The sequence below is a fragment of the Suricata suricatta genome, chromosome 12, assembly GCF_006229205.1.
Source record: "Suricata suricatta isolate VVHF042 chromosome 12, meerkat_22Aug2017_6uvM2_HiC, whole genome shotgun sequence".
In the NCBI taxonomy this organism is placed as follows: domain Eukaryota; kingdom Metazoa; phylum Chordata; class Mammalia; order Carnivora; family Herpestidae; genus Suricata; species Suricata suricatta.
This window is the reverse complement of record NC_043711.1, coordinates 60,831,806-60,839,235: the sequence shown is the minus strand read 5'-3', so window position 1 is coordinate 60,839,235 and position 7,430 is coordinate 60,831,806. Positions and strand designations below refer to the sequence as shown.

General features: G+C 39.0%; 1 pseudogene; it reads left to right on the top strand.

The window, feature by feature from the left end:
- Positions 1 to 2,129: 2,129 nt before the first annotated feature.
- LOC115274488 lies at positions 2,130 to 3,493 on the top strand (annotated as a pseudogene).
- Positions 3,494 to 7,430: the final 3,937 nt, after the last annotated feature.

Here is a 7,430-nt window from a genome sequence, read left to right as displayed (position 1 = left end):
AATAAGTCACAATCCTTTGCTTTTATTATTATCAGCCTCCAAGTCACTGGCCCCTGATACTCTTGGTTGGAGGCCAGCAGGTAACTTCAGGTGGTCTCCAACAATTAAAGGTAACTGTCAGGTCAAGTTCCTGGTGGCCCTCCCTGTACATGAAACCTTTTCCTTCAGACAAAGCCAAACCCTGAAAGATATCCCCTTCTAAGCCAAATCTACCAGGGTGGATAGCTTGAGCATTTTAGGACTTCCTTTCTTCCCGTGCCCAGATTGCACTGTATTATGCTCCTATTCTTATGAGATTTTTCTGGGTTTTTTTTCCTGCCTATTTTAACAACATTTAAATCTGTCAGCATTTGACCATGCTCCTTCTCAGTGTGTGGTATTTGTATTTTCAAATGTAGAAAGGATGTTTGACTAAAAAGTAAATAAATAAATTCCCCACTGCCTCTCCAACTTGGATTTGTGTAATTGTGTCAGAAAAAATTGAGTTTCTATATAAGTGTATAGTGTGTATTTGTGTTGAGAGATCATTTCCGCATGTGCTGAAAATAAGGTTTGAGCTCTTTATGGTCTGATAAATGAGAAATTAGCAGAACGAACTATCTGAGGAGTCAGCACCTCATACATTACTACCAGAAACTAAAATTGAGAAGATTTAGGCATGTGTGAGGAGATCTTCATTTGAAAGAGCATAGATCTGCCCTAACTCTTAAAGCAATGGATTCCTTATAGTAATAGACACATCTAGCACCCAGATCTCAGTTACTAACCACCATTCTTACTGAAAGGAATACAGAATCTGGGGACATGCTGTGTTGGTCTGCTCCTGCTGCCATGACAAACTGCTACAGACTGCATGGCTTAAACAACAGAACTGATTTTCCCTCAGTTCTGGATGCAAAGAAGTCCAGGATAAAGGTGCCAGCAGAGTTCATTCCCAGTGAGGTCTCCTTGGTTTGCAGATAATAATCTACTTGGTGTGTCCTCATATGGACTTTTCTCTGTGCTTGCATGGAGAAAGAAAGAGAGGGGAGTAGGGGGAGAGAACAGGCTCTGAAGTCTCTCCCTTCTCTTATAAAGATACCAGTCCTCTCACATTAGGGCCCCACCCTTACAAGCTCATTTAACCTTAATTATCCCCTTAAAGCCCTTGTATCCAAATAGAGTTACACTGGGGATCAGAGCTTCACTGTAGGAATTTTGGGAGAACACAGTTCAGTCCATAACATATGCCAAAAGTACACGAAAGGGGTTCCCAATGGCCAAATACAATACCACTTGATTATCAAAATTAATACTGACAGTAGGAAACTATAACTTTGAACAAAGTAAGAATCCACATTGGTGCCTGGGAGGCTCAGTTGTTTGAGCCTCTGACTTGATTTTGGCTCAAGTCATGACCTTGAAGTTTGTGAATTCGAGCCCAGTGTCAAGCTCTGTGCTGATGGTGTGTAGCCTGCTTGAGATTCTCTCTCTTCACCCTCTCTCTGTCCCTACCTCACTAATATTCTTTCTAAATAAATAAATAAATTGAAAAAAATTTAAAGAATTTACACTCTCATGTTGATATAACTAAATGAATGGGTACATTTTTAAAAACTAGGGGAGAAGAGAGAGCTCTTCTTTGGGATAGAAAAGCAGTTAATGAATGTATAAGGAGTGACAGAATCAGACGATCACAACAAGTATTGAGCAATCATCTTAGTAATATTGAATTAAGGCAAAAATCACCAATGGCTGATAAAATTGGTGAGTAGAATTTTGAGGAAGAGACTATTCACATGATTTCAAAGTCTCTCTCCCAAGATATGTATAGAAAAATAGTACTTGGCAATGGAGAAGCCATGTTAAGCAAGTGATCAGAGCTAACTGATTTTGATACAAACTGAATCATGTGCTTCTGAAAGAATACACTGAGAACATGACATTGTTTCTGGGATATCCCTGTCAAAAGAGGCATAACTTGAATCTCCTCACTAGGAAACATCAGACAAACCCAAACCGAGTAACATTGTATAAAACAACTTGCCTGGGTAATTAAAAAATGACAAGATCATGAAAGACAAAGACAAGACTGAAAGACCATTCCTAAGTTTAAGGGAGTCAGGAGATGTTCTTTCCCATCTTGCAAGATGGTGGGTGAAAAAGCTGAAAAGCCAGATACTAAGGAGAGGAAACCCAAAGCCAAGGCTGATGCTGTGGCAAGGTCAAGAAGGGTAACCTCAAGGCTAAAACGCCAAAGAAGGGGAAGCCCCACTGCAGCCAAAACAATGTCCTAGTCAGAGGAATTGGCAGATACTCCCAATCAGACGTCTATGTATTTAAGGAAGGCCATGTACACGAGGAAGTATTCAGCAGCTAAATCCAGGATTGAAAAGAAAAAGGAGAAGGTTCTTGCTGCGGTCAAAAAACCAGTCAGTGGTGACAAGAATGGTGGTACCCAAGTGGTTAAGCTCCACAAAATGCCTATCGCAGGCTGATGTTGAAAAGACCACCAAACATTGAATTAAAGAGAGGCAAAAATTTATTCACAGCTGGGCCAAACCTGATCTCCAGATGGTAAGGAGCAGAGAATGGCCTCAAACAAAGATTACAGTGAGATTATATAGACATACACAGGATTCCATGATAGCCAATTACATTGTGACACACAGATGCTTGTTTTTGGCGGGAACCTATCACTTTAGTTCTTTGTTCTTCTAAGATAACTAATCATAGTTAGTCAGTGACTAAGCATTTTTTCTGTAGGAGTGTTTTAGCTGGACCATAGAAAAGGGGTGGGGGAACCGTTTGCAACAAATTATCCAGTACGTTCCATAAGTAAGTTAACCCATTACATTCCAGAAGAAGTTCAACCCATTACATTCTATAAGTTTAACTCATTACATTCCATAAGCTAACCTATAATAATGCCCAAGTATTATCCTACTGAAGATGTGCCTTGGAAGCTGTTGAGGCAGGGCAACAAACCTTTCGGTCAGCACATGAGGAAACTGCGAGCTAGCATCACGCCTGGGACCATCCTGATCATCCTCACTAGGTGCCACAGGGGCAAGAGGGTGGTTTTTCTGAAACAACTAAGTGGTGGTTTGTTACTTGTGACTGGACCTCTGTGCCTCAGTTGAGTTCCTCTGTGTAGAACACACCAGATATCTGTCATTGCCACCTCCACCAAAATTGATATCAGCAGTGTGAAAATCCCCAAACACCTCACTGATGCTTACTTTAAGAAGAGGCTGTGTAAACCCAGACATCAGGAAGGGGAGATCTTCAACACGGAGAAAGAGAAATACAAGATTACAGAGCGACGGAGAAAGAGAAATACAAGATTACAGAGCGGCCCAAGGTTGATCAGAAAGCAGTGGACTCGCAAATTCTGCCAAAAATCAAAGGTGTCCTTCAGCTTCAGGGTTACCTCTGCTCTGTGTTTTCTCTCATGAATGGAGTTTGCCCTCATAAACTGGTGTTCCAAATGTCTTACAAAGAACCTGATTAAATAATGGATCCATCTCAAACAAAAAATAAAAAGAGTCAGGATACATGACAATGGCATGTGATGTGTGATCTTGGATCGGATGGATGCTGGAGCAGTAAACACAAGCACATGTGCATGTAAACATGTACACACACTGTAAAGGGTATTGGGGCATGGATGAACTTTGAATGTGGACTATAGGATAGATAACAGTATTATATAAACATTCAATAACGCAATTTTAATAATTATATTGTGGTTATGTAAGAAAATGCCCTTGTTCTTAGAAAATAGTATCTTACAGTATTTATAGGTAAAAGGAGACAATATCTGTAATTTAATCTCAAATGATTTAGAAAAAAATGTGTGTTTAAAGAGATAGATGATAGACAGATAGATAGGTAGAAAAATGATAGATGATAGAAAGATAGATGATAGATAATAGGTAGATGATAGATAGATAGATAGATAGATAGATAGATAATGTAAATGAAACCAAATATTAACTATTAGTGAATTTGAGTAAAAATTATAGGAGAGTTCTTTGTACTACTCTTGAAACATTTTGTAAATTTGAATTATATCTATTTATTTTGTAAGAAATTTGAGTCCCAAGAGGTGGAGTGACTTAGAATCACACACCTGAGGGGAGCTTGGATGGCTCAGTAAGTTAAGCATCTAACTCTGGATTTCAGCTAAGGTTAGCATCTCACCATTCATGAGTTCAAGCCCAGCATTGGGCTCTGCACTGACAATACAGAGCCTGCTTGGGATTCTCTTTTTCTCCCTCTCTCTCTGTCTCTTCCCTGCTCTCTCTCTCTTTCTCTCAAAATAAATAAATAATTTAAAAAGAAGTTTTAAAAGAAAGAACAACAACAACAACAAAAAGAACAACAGACCTGAAAAAATGTCAAAATGGGGACTGGAGCCAAGATGTCATGTCTCTGTGTTCCCCTGCCTCATTCCTTGCTCAGACAAACCACAAATATGACCTCTGTTCCCATGTCTTCCCCAGTTTTACCACCCAGTAACTCCTAGGCCAAACTGAAATACTCTGTCCTTTCCACTTTGTGAAGTCAAAACACTAAACAAAAATAAACTTGTTTTACTACATACCTACTTGCCTCATGAGAATAACACTGACCAAAGGTGCCTATGATGCACCCTTAAGCACTAATTCCACTGGGGTGGGTTCAGTGATGGCTTATCTCCCACCAAATCCTAATTTGAAGCAATTGGTCTACACCACAGCTTCATGGATAGTGTCACTCTGATCTAATATCAAACTGAAAATGATTTTCAGAGAAGTAAAATTTTAATGGGCACAATCTCATCAGGAGAGATGGAGGTTTTCTCCAACTCAGGTGTGTAGTCCAACAATCCACAACATGCCCAATTGTATAACAAGCTCATCTCCCTAAAATGAAGCAAAGTCAGGAAGTTAAGATAGCCCAAAACCAGGGGCACCTGGGTGGCTCAATTGGTTCAGTTTCTGACTTTGGCTCTGGTCATGATTTCACGATTTGTGGTTTGAACCTCATGTCAGGCTTTACGCTGACAGTGTGGAACCTGCTTGGGATTCCCTCTCCCTCTCTCTCTCTCTGCCCCTCCCCCACCTGTGTGTGTTCTCTCTATCAAAAACAAATAAACATTAAAAAAACTTTTTTTTAAGACAGCCCAACCCCAGTACTTGTTGTCATCATACAATATGAGACAAATTTTGGTAAGGCTTTTGTCAAAAACTTTGGTTATCAATGGCAACCATCCCCCCATTATTGCTTTATACTTTTAGTTCTGTGGGTATTAAATGTCTCCTTTAAACTAGGATCCCTAGACACCTGCCTCACAAATCTAATTAGCCAGGACATAACTCATGTCCATGAAGTTAATAACTTCATGATGAGTTGATATTAAACCAGTATGGATGAAGTAACTGCTAGTTGAAAATAAGTTCAAAGATGAAGATCTGACAGAGAAGGAAACTGATCTCTGATGGCGGAGATGGGAAGGCTTGATAAACCAATTCCTTGGATTTTTACAATTTCATTTAGACCAGGATTGGGATGTGCCAAAACAAATATATGTGTTCTCAGCCATGTGTATTTGTCAAAATTCAACAGATGATCCATCTAGGATTTGTGTCTTTTATTCTATGTAAATTTTACCTCAATGGAGAAGAAGGAGGAAGAAGGGAGAGAAGAGGAAGGAGGAGGTAAGAAGAAGAAAAATGTGAGGAAGAGAGGAAAGAGAACTGTGAACAAATAGGCTCCATATGCATGATATACATGCTGAAGTGTGTAAGGGATCTGCAAATGGCTTTGAATGCATACAAGAAACATGAAAGATGGAGGGATGGGTATGGATAAAGCAAGTAAGTCTATTAAAATATTAATTATAGAACATAGGTCGTGGGCATATCTGTATAATATTACAACTATAATATTTTAATGTTTTCTACAATATTTAATAATTAATACCATTTAAAATGATGTTTAAAATTTCCATCTTGAGGAAAATAGAGATTTTTTATTAAAATAAAAATACCAAAAATTTATAATGTTAGGCTATTCCAGTTCAAGCAATGTGTGCTATTTGTCCAGAAGCAATCTGTCCACACAGGTCTCTTTCTCTAACATCAATTTATTTTTCTCTGTTTAGCTGTTTAATGAAATTCTAAAGTCAAACCTATATATTTTATGGTATTTTGACCCTAATTGTAAGCATGTTGAAGTCATGTTCCTTCATCCAATAAACTTCATTTCTAGTATAAATAACACCTCATTAAAAATGTTTGTGCCAGGGACAAGATGTCCTGTCTGCTTTGCTCTGGCTGGATCCCTTGTGCCTAGAACAAAACCAGGAACCCAGTAGATGTTGAGTAAATACTTCTTGGAAAGATGAGTCAGAACTTAAAAAATAAATGGAAGCATTAAAAATGTGATTCTTGATAGAACCTCATGACATCTGTTAAACAAGAGTAAAATAACAATTATAAGTCTGTCTGGTTGAGGTGTCAAGACCAATGATGATTGGAGCTTAATGCTGAACCTTTAAAAGTTCATTATAAAATCATTAAAAATGCATATCGGTAGATATGCTATTGTACACAGAGCAACTCCTGTGGTTTACTGCCACGAGATGGGTCTGGATTTAAGCTTTCCTCCAGTCACTCACTGTGTGATCTTGGGGAAATTGATTAGCTTCCCTGTGCAGTAATTTCTTTATCTGCATAATGAAAACAGCAAGAATCACCATAAAAGGTTGTTCTAAAGATCCATAAGTTATTTCTGAGAACTTGTCAGAAACATACAAAGAAAGACTTCAAAACTGAAAGCTCTTCTTATATAATGACTATATATCAGAGTTTGGACCAATGGAGGTGACTACATGGTCCCAGAGATGAGCCTGGGTGAATTATTCAGATGGACATTTATAATTAGAGAGCTTTGGGAAAGTGCCTGCACTTTGTTTAGCCAGCCCTGGTAGCAGCATTGCAAGAGCTGCAGGCAATGGCCGTATGCCACAGCCGGCTCATCATCATATACCTTCATTACGAGCCGCTGTCATCCAGTGTGGAGGGCTGCTGGTTAACATCACACCTTGGCACTGGTCCACCACATTCTTAGAAATCACTCTTTCAGATATCAGATTAACAAATGGACAATCATCAGTAGGCCAGCTCAAATTCATCTCTGGCATTTCCTTCTTCCTGTTCATTTTTGTCTTCTTTCTCTTTCCATACTTCTTGCCCCAAGAACCAAACACATAAATGGAGACACTGGTTTTCTGAAGCACAAACCCTGGAACTATGGTGCCACACACCCTGCAGAAGTGATCTTCAGACTGGGGTACTCTTACTCCTGAAGAACGTGAACACTTTCCCACAGGTATTCAGGCAAGGGTTGTGTAAGAAAATCGATGTTTATGTCTTAACTCCTATAACAGTATTTCCTAATAT